Here is a 16,515-nt window from a genome sequence, read left to right on the forward strand (position 1 = left end):
CGAACGCCGGGTTAAGGCGCCCGATGCCGACGCTCATCAGACTCCAGAAAAGGTGTTGGTTGATATAGACAGTAGGACGGTGGCCATGGAAGTCGGAATCCGCTAAGGAGTGTGTAACAGCTCACCTGCCGAATCAACTAGCCCTGAAAATGGATGGCGCTGGAGCGTCGGGCCCATACCCGGCCGTCGCCGGCAGTCGACGCCCGAGGAGGCTAGGCTGCGACGAGTAGGAGGGCCGTTGCGGTGAGCACTGAAGTCCCGGGCGAGGGCCCGGACGGAGCCGCCGCGGGTGCAGATCTTGGTGGTAGTAGCAAATATTCAAATGAGAACTTTGAAGGCCGAAGTGGAGAAGGGTTCCATGTGAACTGCAGTTGAACATGGGTCAGTCGGTCCTAAGCGATCGGCGAGCGCCGTTCCGAAGGGACGGGCGATGGCCTCCGTCGCCCTCGGCCGATCGAAAGGGAGTCTGGTTCAGATCCCTCAACCCAGAGCGGCGGAGACGGGCGCCCCGCCGCCTTCCCCCTCCCCCCGAAACAAAGGGGGAGGGGGTGGCATGGGCGCCCAGAGCAGCAACACAAACGATCCCGGAGAAGCCGGCGGGAGCCCCGGGAAGAGTTCTCTTTCCTTTGTGAGAGGCAGGGCGCCCTGGAACGGGTTCGCCCCGAGAGAGGGGTCCAAGCCTTGGAAAGCGTCGCGGTTCCGGCGGCGTCTGGTGAGCTCTCGCTGGCCCTTGAAAATCCGGGGGAGTTGGTGTAAATCTCGCCCTGGGCCGTACCCATATCCGCAGCAGGTCTCCAAGGTGAAGAACCTCTGGCATGTTGGAACAATGTAGGTAAGGGAAGTCGGCAAGTCAGATCTGTAACTTCGGGATAAGGATTGGCTCTAAGGGCTGGGCCGGTCGGGCCCGTCCGCTCCCTCCACGCGACCTCCGGCCTGCCCTCAGCCGCCCGCTCCCCGTCCTCCGTGCTGGGCCTGCGAGGGCCCACGCGTGGGGCGTCGAGCGGGGACGGGCGGCCGGCTAGGCACAGTCGGGCGGGGGGGTCCAGGCGGGCGGCGGTGACGACTCTGACCCTGCCGACACATTGTAAGATATATTGTAGCGTGTAAAGCAGGCTTTACTGGTTGCTATGGGAATCTGAGTGGTATCTAGGGTCCATTGGTCGTCTTGTAAACAAACCAGCGCAGATGGTCAGTGAACACGTTATCCTCAGCGACCAATCACCTCACTGCTTTCACTTTCTCACCAGCCCTGTAGTTAAGGCAGTTGAAATCTGATCGGTTGCCATGGTACCTTCCTCCATATTCTCTATTATAGATGGAAAGAGGAGAGACCTGCTCCACCATGATATCGTAAGGGCGCACACAGAGTCGGGACCAACCCCAGAGACCACTGCACCCCAAATTCAGAACTATCCCGCTGGAGCTGGGCCCCTCCAAACCCCCTCTCTTGTTTACCTTATATCTTATGAACGTCACACACACAGGCCTCCGACCCGTCACAGCTGCCATAGCCATCGCTTCTTCTAGAAGTCGTCACCTCACCCCGCCGTCCATTGGAGTCGGGCACACTCATTTTGTAACCCTCTTTTGCTCCTGTAGCAGAAGCTCTTAAGGGTCACCCATACTGGCGAAAAAAAATCAAAAATTGCAAAAACGTGTTCCAAATTGGGCAAAAACATCCCGCCTCTTGTTATGTGGTGATATCGGTGATGACTGAGACAGTCCCCGACATATTACCTTACTGATGTGAGGGATACAGCGGCACAGAAATATCGGTGACCCACAGGTGCCGCCAAAATGGCTCCCATCCATCAAGGTCCTATTCAGATGCCAGTGCGCTTTCTCTGGCAGTTGATGCTCATTTTGGATGTGACCAATGCCACAAAAGTAGTAAATTGTCAACAAATCTCTCAAAAAATGCAAAAAAGATGCAAATTACAAAATAAGTATGGTAATTTGCAGAAGACCGCACATTGGGCAAAACCTAGGACCTCCAATTATATGGTGACATTGGTGATGGCTGAGAGTCCCTGACATAACGCTTGCCATTAGTTTGGCAGGAGATGCAGATTTGGTGCTGAAATTTATACACCAAATTACTGCACAAAATCTGCACAGAAAAACACATGTTTTGGCAGGAAAAAAGTAGCTGAAAAAAAACACTCTTTTTATTGCATTTGCACGTTTTTTCACATGCTTTTTTCCATGCGTTATTTAGTCATAGCGACTGCAGGGGTTCAGGCACTCGCGATCGCCGCCAGGTCTCCGAGTGATTTTACAGCTGGGACCCGACTCTCGCTGCCAGGAGCAATGCCTGCGCCGCTCACAGCAGTATGATCGCAGCATTCAGGAGGCAGGGAGAGGAATCGCTTAACTCTCCCTGGCGATCAGGTCCCTGTAATGCGATCACAGGAACCCAATCGCTGCCATGGTAACCCTGGGTTGTCACCATGATGACCCCGGGTTACCGAGGTATGGATCGCCTCACAGACCAGGCTACCTATGTCAACGGAGTTCCCTGAAGCAAAGTCCCGCCGTAAAGACCGCAAGATGAGAAAATGTCTGCTAACACTGGCTCTGTGGACTAGATGCAGGGACCCTGGTGACATCACATGGTGACCCAAGTTCATGCCATTGGATTTGCAGGAAATCCCAGTGATACGCTGGCATGAACTCGATTCACCTTGTGACTTTACCGGACTTCCCTGGAACAAGGTCCTACAGTAAAGACCGGGAGAAGAGGAAATGGCTGTAGGGAACCGCAGTGGCGTCAAAAAAGCACACAAAAACGCACAAAAAAGCATGCGTTTTTTCCTACATTTTTCACTGACTCCATTGAAGTCAATTGGTGATAAAAAGTAGGAAAAAACGCAGAAACAATTGACATGCTGCTTCTTTTTTCAGCATCAAAAACGGCAAGGAAATAAGAAGCAACATGTGCACAGCAAGTCAGGATTCTCATAGACTTTGCTGGGATGATTTTATTTGCTTTTATTAATTAAAACAAGCAAGGAAAAAGCATGAAAAATGCAACGTAGGGTAGTTTCTCAAATCCAGATGATGGATATCACAACCGTAACATGTGTATCCAGCACCAATCTCTACAGTCCATTCATAGGCACCAGGACCCGGCTGCAGAAACGGATCTTCTCCCTTTACTTCACAGCACCAACTCACTGACCAAACGTGTGGCTTATTGTCCTCCCTCTCCTGGGTTCAGACCAATTGATGGGCAGAAGTGCTCATACCTGCCCCCTTAGACATTTGTTTTTCCTGTACCTTCAAGTATGAAGGAGGACAGTCTCTGGCCAGTTTGCAGGATTGTGTATTAGGGAGGCCCCTTGCAAGGGAACAATAGACACGCAAGCCCCCCAGACAATGAATCCTACTTCAAGCCTGATTACATTAAGGTCCACGGAGGCCAACTAGGAAAAACACATTTATTTACAACCCCTTCCCCCTTCAAATTGTGTACCTTGAACTGACGAGCAAGCAATCTCAAATAAAAATTCTATAACAACAAGAGTGATGTAACCGGCTCATCTGATTTCCTTTGTGTCTTTCAGACCAGCATCAGTATGCAAAAGCGGAATTTTCAGAGTGAGGGGCTTAATAAGGTAATGTCCCCCACTATGATGTATGGGGTGTATGAATCTTCTGGGTATTCCCATATGTAAACATTGACTTTTTACATTTTAATAGTAACGGATTGTTAAACCCTGAATAGTCCAATCCTGTAGTGATGATAATAAACAGTCAATGATAGAAATAAGTCTGTGGGGTCAGACTGCTCAGGGTCTAATTGTGGTCTGTTACCATGGTGACACAGTTTTGCCTAGGATCTGTAGTTAAAAAAAACGGTAAACTTTTTCTTTTTTCATTTTCGTGTCATAGGGAAAGTAAAAAAAAAAAAAAAAATCTGTTGTGTGGGTGTACGTGGCCTCATGAGAAAACTAAATATTTGGGGTCTTTATGATTTTTTGGGAGTTTCCATCGATTGTTTGCATCTCCAGTGAGCTGGGACTTCTCGTCAAGGTTTGGTCATGGTTATCCTGGCTTACTTCATCTCACAACTCACCATGAGTAAAAGAGATCTCATACTTGAACGATCAGAGGAACAAAGCAATGGCCCAGTGTCACGAGTGGCAGACAGTCCTGTGGTGTCCGTCAATAGAAGGTTAGAGCGTTTGGCTGTGCAAAATGCTCTCCGATTTGCTATTATGCTGTCTGTCCGTATTCAGTGTACTAGGCATCCCCTTTGCTGGGTTTTTATCCTTTTCCCTTTAGGACCCTGCGGATCTCCTCTTCCCTTCAGCTGCTAATCATCTGTATTTCCCCTTGGATTTACATACTCAAATTTTCCCTGGACTTGTGCTGGTGATATTCAGTTCCTTCACAAGCTCTGGATGCAAGCAGGCGGCTGGCAGTGATCTGTAGGATCATTGCTGCTCTTTACTGAATGTCTTACTGAGTCGTCTACAGATAAGTAGTTTGTGGTTTTTACCTTATTTGGTATTCCTGTGTTTTCTTTAGCGCCTAGTGGGGTTGAAAGACCTCATCCCACCCGCTCCCTACCTAGGGCCCAGATACAGGGTCAGCCTAGAGTCAGGTATCCTGCTCAGCGCATAGGTGCGGATCCTATCTAGGGTGGTGAGGGAACTTGGAGACCAGTGGTAGGCTTGGTCAGGGGTCACCATCTCCTCCCTCCCTAGACACAGGGTTTCCCTTCCCTTTCACCATTCGCTTGGTACTTCCCGTACCTAGTGTGACACCCGGGCCCATGAGCCTGGGATCTGATCAAACTTTGAGGTGAACCCATCACTGTGGAGCCATTCACTTATCATCAGGGTCTATTACGTATTTGATACCAAGATAAAATATTTGATTATGAGCATTTCAGTGTAAGGCTAGGACCCCTAGAGTGATGGTAAAACCCCACTTTTAGTAGGACTTTCCCAAAAGTGAAAATACTATGATTTGTCATCTTTACTTCAGTTTATCTTCACTTCGCTGCAAGCTAAGAACTAACACTACTTTAAATTGAACTTGTCACTTTTCATTTATATGTAATTTTTTTCTACATGGTGTAAATGCCGCTGTTCTCCTGAATCCAGCATTATTTTTCTTTAGTTCCTGCTCCTCTATGTTCCTAAGATATGGTCTCCTCTTCTAGTCTTTTGATCCTCATGGCGTGGTCCTCTGCTCTTCTGTGGGCGTCTCCTCGATCACCACACCCACTTGTATGAAAAAGACTAGAAGTACATATAGCAATGAAGAGGCCATATCTCCGGAACGGAGAGGGCTGGGAACAAGGGAAAAACATCGCCGGATTCAGGAGAACGGCGGCTTTAACAGCAGGTAAAGAAGTTGCATATTTACATCAAGTGACAGGTGTGTTATATATAACTGTTCAGGATCTGGCAGAATTTTGAATTCAGCTCTGGAGCTTAAGTCATGACTTTAAAGAAAGAGATTTATAATTTTCCAAACTAATATATTGAAATAAGAAACTCCAGCACTCCGCTATTACAGCAGTCCAGAAATCAGCACACACCTGATCCTGCACGGAATGTCCAAGGCAATGGTTTCAATTGTAGAAAGAAGAAAAAAAATCCAGCGGATCACAGGCTTTTTAGTACAAGGAACTTACGTCTTTATTGCTTCATTTAAAAAAAATTTCCACAGCGCAGGTAGGATCCACAGACAAGGTATCTATATCATCAGTTTATCCAACATGTTTCGACCCAGAGAGTGGTCATATAGTCTTATTCATGGATGTTTTAGAGTAGGTACTGATACCTCTATATAGCTTACTAGAACTCCCATCATGCAAGTGGTTTCTAATTAGGATAATCATCCCACACATTTAACAAAGACTTGTGCACAGATAGGAAATTCTAGTGCTATAATTCACAGATACATAAAACACAAACAATATTATTCATATTGTCATAAACATTAAAACCATTTTTACATGAATAATTTAATTATAATGGACAATCATGTCCTACCTTATATTCATACCATGTGGAATGCGAATATTTAACTTAAATATCCAAAAGGATTCTCTATTTAGAACTTTACGTTGGAAGTCTCCCCCTCTGGCCATTTGTTGAACTTTTTTTATCGCTCTAAATTTAAGACCAGTGGTATTACCGCCATGACACAAAGTAAAATGCCTAGAGACCGCTGAAAAATATAACCCGTATACCATTCAAATTAACGAGTTCTTGTTTCTATCTATAAAATATTTACTAACGCATAACTATTTTCTTTTTGATGATAAATTTTGTATACAGAAACTGGGCGTTAGCATGGGGGGGAAATTGTCCCCCTCATTAGCAAATATAGTGGCTGCTATTTGGGAAGAGCAGAACATCATTAATATTGATAATCCTTTTAAAAATAATATAATCCTTTATGGACGCTATATAGATGATATAGTTATTATTTGGGATGGAGATTCCTGTTCTTGTAACCAGTTTATAGAATACATCAATAAAAATCAATTTAATCTAAAATTTAGATATAATCTACAAAAAAAGAAATATGTTTTTTGGATGTTATTTTCACTGGACACATAGAAAATGGGTCTATTGAAATAAGTCCGTATAGAAAACCTTCCAATAATAATGATATTCTGCATGCAAGCTCATGTCATCCTCACCATATAAAAAATAATATTCCAATAGGAGAGATGATACGAACCAAACGTAACTGTAGCAATCTGTATAAATTTGAAAAAGAAAAAAATATGGTATGGAAATGGCTATATGAAAGTGGATATCCAGATTGGACACTCATTAGAGCTATAGACAGAGTGGATAAAATAGCTACAGGAATTATTGAAAAATAAAAATAAAAGGAATCAAAAGTATACAGGCAGTCAGTTTAATAATGTAGCAGTGACCTTCTCAACTAGATATAGTCCGCAATTTTTTAGAATCACTCAGATAATAAAATAGTATTTGCCAATTCTTCATCAGAATTCTACTTTTTCTAAATTAATAAATACACAGTCAATTAGGTTTGTATCTAAAAGAGCAGTAACTTTGGCTAATATTTTATCTCCAAGTTTTTTTTCACGAAAAACAATAAATAATGAATGCACATGGCTATTATATAAAGGTTTTTACAAATGTGGCCATATTCTTTGTAAAGTTTGCAATTTTGTGGATAGGGGAGATACATTTACCTCTTTTTCAACAGGAATACAATATAAAATTCAGAGACATTTAAATTGTACAACCGAAGGTGTAATATATTTAATTGACTGCACAATATGCCTTAAACAGTATGTAGGCTGTACGGTCGGACCGCTGAAGAACCGCATCAGACGCCATATCTCAGATATAGGTAAAACACACTTATGCGGTTCTTCAGCGGTCTCTAGGCATTTTACTTTGTGGCATGGCGGTAATACCTCTGGTCTTAAATTTAGAGCGATAGAAAAAGTTCAACAAATGGCCAGAGGGGGAGACTTCCAACGTAAAGTTCTAAATAGAGAATCCTTTTGGATATTTAAGTTAAATACTCGCATTCCACATGGTATGAATATAAGGCAGGACATGATTGTCCATTATAATTAAATTATTCATGTAAAAATGGTTTTAATGTTTATGACAATATGAATAATATTGTTTTTTTATGTGTTTTATGTATCTGTGAATTATAGCACTAGAATTTCCTATCTGTGCACAAGTCTTTGTTACATGTGTAGGATAATTATCCTAATTAGAAACCACTTGCATGATGGGAGTTCTAGTAAGCTATATAGAGGTATCAGTACCTACTCTAAAACATCCATGAATAAGACTATATGACCACTCTCTGGGTCGAAACATGTTGGATAAACTGATGATATAGATACCTTGTCTGTGGATCCCACCTGCGTTGTGGAAACTTTTTAAATGAAGCAATAAAGACGTAAGTTCATTTTATATAAAAAAGCCTGTGATCCGCTGGATTTTTTTCTTCTTTCTACAATTGAAACCATTGCATTAGATGTTCCGTGCAGGATCAGGTGTGTGCTGATTTCTGGACTGCTATAATAGCGGAGTGCTGGAGTTTCTTGCTTCAATATATATGCTAAAGGCTTTTTTCCGTGCACCCACCACAGATATTTTTTTCTTCTATCTATTATTGATGTTGTGCTCCACGGTGTGTTACACATAGCCCCCCTGCGGAATCAGAATTTTTTTTTAACTCCTTGGCATGTTATGCACTGTTGCAAATCCTTCCAATTTAAAAAAAAAAAATAATAGCTGTTGGGAGTACCTTCTGATGCTGTGCTCCATAGTGTCTGAACCTTTCCCCCCTGGGGAAACTGAATTATTTTAAATCCTCGGTGTTAGCTAGTGGAATAAAGCCTGAGTTCCAGAGTGAAGAACTGTCACTTCCACAGTGCTGCATGCTTTACAAACTGCGGTCTAGGAAGCAGGCGATGATGCCTCCTTCTGCCAACCTGATTTTGGCCAGATGCAATCATCATCATTGACATCAGCTTCGATGTCCCAGCGTGGCGTTTATTTGTCCATAAAACAGACATTACTGAAAAATGTTAATAGAATTTGAATAGAGGGCCGCTGGAGCCAGTGGTGTTGGTGGAGGGGGTGGGTCAGGCCAACACTCAAATAGCCACATTGGCAATAGTACTGTAAAGTGTTATGGAGTACGCATTCCAACTTTCACACTAATGACATAGGGGACGAAGAAAGCTATAAATGACTGCCATCCCTCCCCACTGCATGTTACAGGGCCCACCTGAGAGCCCTAAGAAGTCTGAGATTTTGATTTTGGAGCAAGCATATGATAAGGGCATAATACCGAAAAAATTCCTGGATACTATAAAGGGACTTCATCCACGACTCCTAGCACTTTACCTGATCCCAAAAATACACAAGGACCCAGCAAACCCCCCTGGCAGACCCATTATATCGGGCAATGGTAGCCTGATAGAATTGGTCTGTCAGGTTATTGATTTTTATTTGAAACCGTTGGTCTGTGAATTACCATCTTATATTCAGGATACCACTGCCGCCCTGAGACGATTAGATGGTATTCACCTTGAAGATAACATGCTGTTGGTGTCGGCAGATATAGAGTCTCTATATACTTCCATTAGACACCAGGATGGTCTCAGGGCGGTTTCATGGTACCTGAAGGCTAGTAACATCTCGCGACCAACGGTTGATTTAATACTCATTTTGTTAGAATTTATTTTGACGCATAATATTTTTACGTTTAACGGTATGATTTTTTTACAGACGCAGGGAACTGCCATGGGGGCTTGCTGTGCGCCCTCCTATGCCAATCTTTTCTTGGGGGCATGGGAGCGGCAAATTTTTGTGGATGACAACAACTTATGTACACATCAGGTCCAAAATTGGGTCAGGTATATTGATGACGTTCTGTTCATCTGGGAGGGTCATCTCAGTGGTCTCCAGGAATTTATGCAATGTTTAAATCAGAACGATTTGAACATTAAACTTACCTTTGAATATGGGCGCACCATAAATTTTTTAGATCTAAGGATTGTTGCATCGTCTAATGGCTTGTTGTCTACACAAGTGTATCGTAAGACTACGGCTACCAATTCATTGTAAGACTACGGCTACCAATTCATTGTTGTTGGCATCCTCTGCTCACCCTAAAAGTACCATCCAGGGGATTCCCAGTAGCCAGTTCCTTAGAATAAGGAGGATTTGTTCGGATGATGCCAGCTTCATGACTCATTCGGAGGAACTGGCACATAGATTTGAGACTAGAGGTTATAGTCGGAGAGTCATCAGACATGGGTTTAAAAGGGCAATGAAATCGACCAGAAACTCCCTTCTCTTTTCTAATGTTGTAAAGGACAGCAACAAGAATGAACCAACGGTGCGTCTCATTACAACTTATAACAGTAGATGGGATGAGTTGAAAAAGATTGTTCATAAACATTGGAATATCCTTATGACGGATCCAAGTTTAAGATCAATTCTCCCATCGCGGCCGTCTTTGGTGGCTAAGCGTGCTAAAAATCTGAGAGACATGTTGGTTCACAGCCACTATGAACCATCTCGGGTAAGCACGCTTGGTCAACCGCTGTTTGGTTTCTTCCCTTGTGGCCTATGCAAGGTGTGTGCCAACCTTGTGAAGGCAAAAAGATTCCATAACTTTGATGGATCTCGTGAGTTCGAGATCAGACAAAGAATCACGTGTTCATCAAGGGGGGTCATTTACAGGGCTGAATGTCCTTGCAAAAAAGTATACATTGGTCTGACCACGAGGGAGTTAAAGATTAGGGTTCGCGAGCATTGTCTAGACATAGAGAAGGCTAAAGGCATTGATGATGTAAGTCTTTTGAAAACTATCCCTAGGCATTTTAAGAACTTTCATTCTTGCAATCCTACCATGTTGAAAGTCAAGGGTATAGATATGATCTCTATGGGAACAAGAGGGGGGGACCTGGGCAGGCTTCTTGCCCAGGTCGAAAGCAAATGGATTTATAGATTGGGAACCCTGGCCCCCAATGGTTTGAACGAGAATATGGGATTCTCAGCGTTCCTGTAAGGTGATTAGGTGGCCTTTCAATGCATTTGGGTCTGCTTTTGGTTTTGTCATTATGACCTTTTGATGCGTATCAATGGCTATACCTGGTTTTAGTTAGGTGTATGTGGTGGGTGTTTTATGTAATTTTAATTGTCTGTTTTTTTAGTTCATTAGGTTACCTATGTCTGGCTTCTGTCTATTTTTGGAGCATATTCTTCTACATCAGCGCCTTGGAGTTCAATGGGCTATGGCGTCCATCTAAAGAAATGAAGAGGATCCTGTTTTTATGGACTATAACTACTGATTTGGGCTCTTATGTCTCATAGGACGTAATGGTGTTACTATATATCTGAGTATGCACCAAAAAGTGGTGGAGGTGGTCGAATGCTTTTTGTGGGCAAACGGGGAGAGTCCTTTGTAATCTGTACTGTATATAGCAATAAATGTCTTTTGATATAAATTCTGTCAATTTTCTGATAAGGATGTTATAACATGGCGAGGATGGTTGAACACTGCCTATAAAATTTATATACCTACATATCTATGTATGCACTACAAAGTGGCGGAGGTAGCCGAGTGCCCTCCGTGGGTATCCATGGATATAGTGATGTTATGACATGATGAGGATGGTTGGACGCTGCCTATAAAATTTATATCTTCCTAAAATTGCATTATGTTTTTTAGAACATGCTTACTGATGCAGTGTTTGCTCTTATTCCTTGCCATGACTGTGTGCTATTCATAATGTTGTAATATATACGGACCCCGTGTAACATAAGGTGGTTTGTTGAAAGCCCATTTAGATTTAGAACACTTCCTGTTTGTTTCTATGTGTGTGAATCCACCTAGTGCGCATGCCTGCTGAACTGCTCGCTCGCTTCCAAAACCGCGTCTGAAAGCGTCCCGTGGTTTCCATGGTTCCATTATCACATGGGCCGTGACGTCACGGGGCACGTGATCGCGGTATATGGGAAGCGTATTCCATTAGCGGTGGTGGTAACAGTTGTCATGCGCCACATCCTTAGGTGGTTTCATTTACGTTTAGCTGATCACATGATCTTAAAGCTCATCTCCATTGGCTGTTCCAGCCTTTTTAACCAACCTGCCCCTCACCTCTGGCACGCTCCTTGAGAAAGCAACTGCGAAACACGTGTCGGAGTGTGAGGGCCGCGGCAGGATATTTTCAGGTGATGTAATCGTTATTTGCACTTTTAATGTACCTGTCATTTACCGTCTTGCCTGTTTAAGTCTACCTGCATTTCCACTCCCCCTCCCCCTCTTGGTATCTACTCAGTTGCATGTGCCTGGCATGTATTATGCTTCATTAAGCTGTACTTTTGTTCACCTTACTTGTTTTGGTGAACGCTATATCGCATAGATAGTTCCAACTTGGAAGGTTGCCCCACTTAGGGGTGTGACTGATATTAGCATGATTCATGTATATGCCATGCGCGGACAATGTGTGGATCTGGATGGGTGAGGGGCAGTAAGTGGATTTTCACTGCAGGTGGAATACTTCATTGCTACACTCTGTGTTCTGCACATGGTTGTTGATTAACATTCACACACATGCTCTGCAGGTTGGTGGAATTCCATCTGCACAGCAATTTAGTAGTCATTTACTATAACCAATGAGCAGCGCAGGATATCGCAATTTTCAACATTTAGTCTAACAGGTATGCCGGTGTAGGTGTATAATTTTGGTCACCTGAAAAACCATTAATCTTTGGTAACTTTTCCTGACTGTGTCCCTCTCTGTTCACGGTACCTTTTGTCTGTTTTAAACTTTTTTAATCAATATTAATAAAGGTGTCTTTTTTTACTGTCTTTCGTGTCACTCGTATATGTGGGTGTCCATTGACATTCATGGTTGTGTGTAACACCAGTGACTATGTAAGGGGAATACATGAAATAGCAGAAACTGCTGTGTGAATACTGACTTGAAAAATTCAATAGCTACATGCAAGAGTGAATATGTGAAAAATGGAATCTGCATTACTGCCATGAACATATGAATCAAGAGAAATTTAGCTACTGAATTGATCAATGCAATAGAGCCCCAACACTACGCCAAAGTATTTCTCTACGTTGGGGTCCCTAGCTTGTGTGTGTCCTCTCATGCAGTTAAAAAACCTACCGTGTATGGGAAGCTGAGACCCAGGCTATATGCGTATGATATGGATTGGCAATAGGTGTGGTTGGGGAGGGTTCACAAACGAAAAAATACTAACAATTAGGAATAACGTTTGGAACACCATTCTAAGTCCGAACTGGGTGCAAAAACCTAAAAAAACATCACTATGAGGAGATAAGGTATGCATACCAGTGACTATGTAAGGGGAATACATGAAATAGCAGAAACTGCTGTGTGAATACTGACTTGAAAAATCCAATAGCTATATGCAAGAGTATCCATATCATACGCATATAGCCTGGGTCTCAGCTTCCCATACACGGTAGGTTTTTTAACTGCATGAGAGGACACACACAAGCTAGGGACCCCAACGTAGAGAAATACTTTGGCGTAGTGTTGGGGCTCTATTGCATTGATCAATTCAGTAGCTAAATTTCTCTTGATTAATATGTTCATGGCAGTAATGCAGATTCCATTTTTCACATATTCACTCTTGCATGTAGCTATTGGATTTTTCAAGTCAGTATTCACACAGCAGTTTCTGCTATTTCATGTATTCCCCTTACATAGTCACTGGTGTGCATACCTTGTGTCCCGCCAGTGGACAGGAAAATAGCATTTATGCACAAGAAGTGCTCCAATCCAATATTAAAGCTGGCACTCGCCCCAGCCTACAGTCAGCAGCAGAGACCAGAGCTGAGCAGCGGAGACCGAAACCCATACAGCGTCACAGCAAAAGGTGCAGCAACATGGGAGAGGCGGGGCTAAGCAGAGGGGGTGGAGCCAGATAGACAGTCCCCCAGACACATTCCCGGCGACCGCTGTGCTCTGGCGGCAGCCGCGCTTTTCCCGGCTGCTGGCCCTTTAAATCCACTGGCTGATGACCTGATTGTAGATGCTAGAATGTATGGTCTCTATCCAGATTCTGACTTCCAGGACCTGACTGCAGCCCATACATTCTAGGCTTAACCCCGACGTGTGCTCGTGTGCTCTGGTCGGCGGGGTAAGCAGCACGCTGCGATAAAGTCACAGAAGAGCTGCAGCAGATTTACTGGCCTCCCGGACCTGTGCTGTGTGTCTGACTCCTCCCCCACCCCAGTACTGTGAGTGCTCAACCCATCGCTGCAGAACACCCCCCCACCCGCTCAGTGCAGTGTGTGCCCCGCTCAGTGCAGTGTGTGCCCACCTAGTGCAGGGCTATGCTGCCACCAGTGCTGTCTGTGTCTCCCTAGTGATGCCTCCGAGTGTTGTCCTTGTCCCCAGTCATGTCTGTGCCACCGTCAGGGCTGTCCATGCCCCCTAGTGATGTATACGCCCCCAGCGTCTCCTGTGATGTGTGCTCCCAGCGTCTCCTGCGATGTATATGCGCCGCAGCGTCTCCTGCGATGTGTGCTCCCAGCATCTCCTGTGATGTATATGCGCCCCAGCGTCTCCTGTGATGTGTGGCCCCAGCGTCTCCTGTGATGTGTGGCCCCAGCTTCTCCTGTGATGTGTGGCCCCAGAGTCTCCTGCGATGTGTGCCCCCAGAGTCTCCTGCGATGTGTGCCCCCAGCGTCTCCTGCGATGTGTGCCCCCAGCGTCTCCTGCCATGTGTGCCCCCAGCGTCTCCTGCGATGTGTGCCCCCAGCGTCTCCTGCGATGTATATGCGCCCCAGCGTCTCCTGCGATGTATATGCGCCCTAGCGTCTCCTGCGATGTATATGCGCCCCAGCGTCTCCTGCGATGTATATGCGCCGCAGCGTCTCCTGCGATGTGTGCTCCCAGCATCTCCTGTGATGTATATGCGCCCCAGCGTCTCCTGTGATGTGTGGCCCCAGCGTCTCCTGTGATGTGTGGCCCCAGCTTCTCCTGTGATGTGTGGCCCCAGAGTCTCCTGCGATGTGTGCCCCCAGAGTCTCCTGCGATGTGTGCCCCCAGCGTCTCCTGCGATGTGTGCTCCCAGCGTCTCCTGCCATGTGTGCCCCCAGCGTCTCCTGCGATGTGTGCCCCCAGCGTCTCCTGCGATGTATATGCGCCCCAGCGTCTCCTGCGATGTATATGCGCCCCAGCGTCTCCTGCGATGTATATGCGCCCCAGCGTCTCCGGCAATTTATGCGCCCCAACGTCTCCTGCAATTTATGTGCCCCAGCGTCTCCTGCGATGTATATGCCCCCAGTATCTCCATACGAGGCAAACTTGGAAATGCAGCTGTGAGAAACAAGATGATCAATATCACCGAACATCACAGCTGCACCAAAGAGAAGCAGCTCCAGCCACCACAACGAGATAATGAAAATGAACGACGTGTCAACGAGCAACGATAAGGTGAGTTTTTTGCACGATCACAGTCACTCGTAGCTGTCACATGCTACGATATGTCAAACGATGCCGGATGTGCGTCACTATCGACGTGACCCAGACGACATATCGTTAGATATATCATAGCGTGTAACGTGCCCATTACGGGTCATAATGGGTGTATTTTGGAGAATTTCCTGATGTATTACAGACATGGAACACCTAAAATATAAGAAAAAAATATATAAAATGAATGCATTTGTTTTATAGTTGGAAATAATTAGCAATTGTAAAGTGCTGCGGAATACGTTAGCGCTATCTAAATAAAAATTTTTATTAGATTTGATTGGTGGACATTGAACCAAGCTAGGGGATTCTAGTGTAAGTGCACTCAAAGGAAACATTTTTTTTCCTGCATATTATTTGGGCACTGTATGGTGAGATTATGTTTACTTTATATGGATGTTATCAGTCTGAATGTACAAGATCTGTCTAAAATGGCTACTTATGGAATGCTACCTTTTTCATTGCCCAGGGACCCAGTTTTATAGCATTTCCTCTAAATAGGTGATCAAAATAAGAGTCATCGCATACTGCCCACCTTATATTAATTTAAAACGCCAATGGAATATTTGATTACACCTTTTCTGGGTTGGTTTACTTAAAAACTATGATTTTTTGGTCAAAATTTTGGAACACATTGGTGTTTCTGATTGGGCATATTGGTGCTGCTTTCTAGCAAAATTTTTCCTATGTTGACCTCTCACAATAGATGGCTATGGGCAGAAAGAAGCTTTGGCTGACAACCATCTCCCCGACTCTCCCATACTCAGGAGTGCTCCTTTTACCCACCCAATTCACCAGACTCTCCCATACACAAGAGTGCTCATTTGGCCGAAAACCATCTGCCCCGTCTCTCTCATACATAGGAGCACTTATTTGGCCGACAGCCATCTCACCCAACTCTCCTTTATACAGGAGTGTTCATTTGGCCAACAGCCATCTCACCCGACTCTCCCATACACAGGAGCACTTGTTTGGCCGACAGCCATCTCGCCCAACTCTCCCATATACAAGAGTGTTCATTTGACCAACAGGCATCTCACCCGACTCTCCCATACACAGGAATGCTCATTTGGCCAACCCATAACACCCGACTCTCCCATACACTGGAGTTCTTGTTTGGCCAATAGCTATCTCACCTGACTCTCCCATACAAATGAGTGCTCGTTTGACCAAAAGCCATCTCCCCCAACTCTCTCATACACAAGAGTGCTTGTTTGGCTGACAGCCATCTTACCTGACTCTCCCATACACAGGAGCACTTATTTGACCGACAGCCATCTCACCCAACTCTCCTATATACAGGAGTGTTCATTTGGCCAACAGCCATCTCACCCGACTCTCCCATACACAGGAGCACTTGTTTGTCCGACAGCCATCTCGCCCAACTCTCCCATATATGGGAGTGTTCATTTGACCAACAGGCATCTCACCCGACTCTCCCATACACAGGAGTGCTCGTTTGGCCAACCCATCACACCCGACTCTCCCATACACTGGAGTTCTCG

At 44.8% G+C, this 16,515-nt stretch overlaps 1 long non-coding RNA gene across 1 annotated transcript in view; it reads left to right on the plus strand.

The window, feature by feature from the left end:
* Positions 1 to 12,278, plus strand: part of LOC142265719 (uncharacterized) — a 69,805-nt gene extending 57,527 nt beyond the window's left edge. Inside the window, exons 4-5 of the long non-coding RNA XR_012731976.1 lie at positions 3,567 to 3,617; positions 10,700 to 12,278. This is a non-coding gene — a long non-coding RNA (uncharacterized LOC142265719). The remainder of the gene's footprint in view (positions 1 to 3,566; positions 3,618 to 10,699) is intronic.
* The last annotated feature ends 4,237 nt before the right edge of the window (positions 12,279 to 16,515 follow it).

Source organism: Anomaloglossus baeobatrachus, unplaced genomic scaffold, assembly GCF_048569485.1.
Source record: "Anomaloglossus baeobatrachus isolate aAnoBae1 unplaced genomic scaffold, aAnoBae1.hap1 Scaffold_2756, whole genome shotgun sequence".
Classification (NCBI taxonomy): Eukaryota; Metazoa; Chordata; class Amphibia; order Anura; family Aromobatidae; genus Anomaloglossus; species Anomaloglossus baeobatrachus.